The following is a 2,500-nucleotide window of genomic DNA, read 5'->3' as shown; positions in this document are numbered from 1 at the left end:
TGTCAGACAGCTTACATTTTTCTTCTAGGCCTCTTGAGACATTGTCTCCCCCACCAAATGTAACAACGGGGACTTCATCCATACTCGCTCAAGCAGCTGAGCGGCTTACGAATGAGAATTCTGGGACCCTGGAAAAGCCTGCAATGGAGGCAATAAAGGCTTGGCTTAACGGCGAGGGCCAACATGATGCCCTCGTAGAAACTGCCACAGCATTGATGCTTTGTCCGATGAGATTGGTGAAAAACAAAGGCAAACGTTCAAAACCCGAGAACGACATTATTAAACCCAGGATATTACCCACACGATCTTGGATGAAGAAGAGAGCGGAAAAACGAGGAAGCTTCATGAAGCACCAGAAGCTCTTCTTTAAGAACCGCTCTCTTCTTGCGTCCTTAGTCCTGGATGGCACTGAACGTCATGAATGCCGAATCCCGAACGCAGATGTATATCGTTTTTACTGCGAAAAATGGGAGAAGGTGTTGCCATTCAATGGCCTGGGCCAATTTAAGTCATCAGGTGTTGCAAATAACGAATACTTTGAGCCCCTAATTTCGGTGGAGGAAGTTCAGACTGCCATACGGGCCATTAAACCAACGTCAGCAGCTGGGCCAGATGGCCTAACAAGGGCTGCAATCTGTGCTGCCGACCCCGAGGGTCGGACACTGACAGCCCTATTTAATGCATGGATGATTACAGGAATTATTCCCAAAGAGTTGAAAAAGAATAGGACGATTCTTATTCCTAAGGTTATGGACGATGAAAAGCTGAAAGAATTGGGGAACTGGAGACCAATAACGATCGGTTCAATGATTCTGAGATTATTTTCCAGAATAATGACTGCACGTCTTGCTCGTGCTTGTCCCTTAAACCCAAGGCAGCGTGGTTTTATAGCGGCATCTGGCTGCTCTGAAAATCTTAAGGTGCTACAGGACCTTATGAGACATGCTAAGAAATTGCACAGGCCGTTGGCTGTCATGTTTATCGACATAGCGAAAGCTTTTGACTCGGTTTCGCATGCTCATATTTTATGGGTGTTAAGGCACAAGAAAGTAGATGAACACGTGGTGGGCATCATCCAGAACGCCTACGATCGGTGTACGACCTCGTTCAAAAGCAATGGCGAGTCGACTCGAGAAATTAGCATACGTGTTGGTGTCAAACAGGGTGACCCCATGTCACCCCTGCTCTTCAATCTTGCCATGGACCCTTTGATATGCACCCTAGAGTCACACGGAGTTGGGTACTCCATTGATACCGACCACGTGACAGCTCTTGCGTTTGCTGATGATTTGGTGTTGGTGAGCGAATCTTGGGTTGGTATGGCCGCCAATCTAGCGATCTTGGAATCATTTTGTGGGCTATCGGGATTGGAGGTTCAGGCCAGAAAGTGCCAGGGCTTCATGATAAGCCCAACCAAAGATTCATATACGGTGAACAACTGCGACCCATGGACTATCAAAAATAAAGATGTCCATATGATCCAACCTGATGAATCAACGAAATACCTTGGTCTGAAAATTGGCCCTTGGACTGGCACTATACAGCCTGATCTACATTGTCAGCTAAAGACATGGATCTCGAAAATCGATGAGGCGCCTCTGAAGCCAACTCAGAAGGTTGAACTACTCAATGCCTATGCCCTACCCAGATTGTTATATCCTGCAGACCACTCGGACTGCAAGCAATCAACTCTCCGTGGGTTGGACCAAGAGATTAGAAAGGCGGTAAAAGGATGGCTCCACCTTCCCGCTTCAACTTGTGATGGACTGTTATATGCCAGAGCCCGAGACGGAGGCCTTGCCATCTTGAAACTGGAAAAAACAATCCCTTCGGTTCAAGTTAGAAGGCTGCAACGTATAGCAAACTCGTCCGATGCTATCACCCGTAATATTGTGTCCTCGCAGGGTATGGAGGAAGAATACCGTAATTTGTGGGTACGAGCAGGGGGTGACAGTGATGCAATCCCAACATTCGTTCTCAGGGACTCGGTGTCAAAAGAACCTGTATATCCGAGACCCTGCGATTGGAGGGAGCATGAATTTCAGAGATGGTGCGAAAAGCCGGTTCAAGGAAGGGGCATTGTAAACTTTGCGCATGATAGAATCAGTAATGCTTGGTTGAGGCCATGGTGCGGCTTTAAACAATGCTTCTTTATCGCAGCACTACAACTAAGGGCAAATATTTACCCAACAAGAGAAAGCTTGAACAGAGGCAGAGATGGGGCCTTACGTTCCTGCAGGAAATGCTCTGCCAGACTCGAGTCCCTTTCGCACATTCTCGGTCAATGTCCTGCAGTACAGAAAGCAAGAATTGCGCGACATAACAAGATCAGTAACATTCTGGCAGACGAAGCGGCTAGATTGGGCTGGTCTGTATACAAAGAGCCACGGTTCATATCCGAGACGGGAGAGATGAGAAAGCCTGACCTCGTGTTTGCAAAAGATGAGGAGGCGGTTGTGATCGATGTCACCGTCCGTTTTGAGCTTTCAAAGAATACCTT

General features: G+C 47.4%; 1 pseudogene; it reads left to right on the top strand.

The window, feature by feature from the left end:
- LOC142919092 (28S ribosomal RNA) overlaps nucleotides 1–2,500 on the top strand; it is a 10,256-nt pseudogene that overhangs the window by 3,960 nt on the left and 3,796 nt on the right.

This window comes from Petromyzon marinus, unplaced genomic scaffold, assembly GCF_048934315.1.
Source record: "Petromyzon marinus isolate PM22_M1 ecotype Great Lakes invasive population unplaced genomic scaffold, UKy_Petmar_22M1.pri1.0 PM_G_Scaffold_6, whole genome shotgun sequence".
Taxonomy (NCBI): Eukaryota; Metazoa; Chordata; class Hyperoartia; order Petromyzontiformes; family Petromyzontidae; genus Petromyzon; species Petromyzon marinus.
The sequence above is the reverse complement of the archived record's forward strand: the minus strand, read 5'-3'. Positions and strand labels throughout refer to the sequence as shown.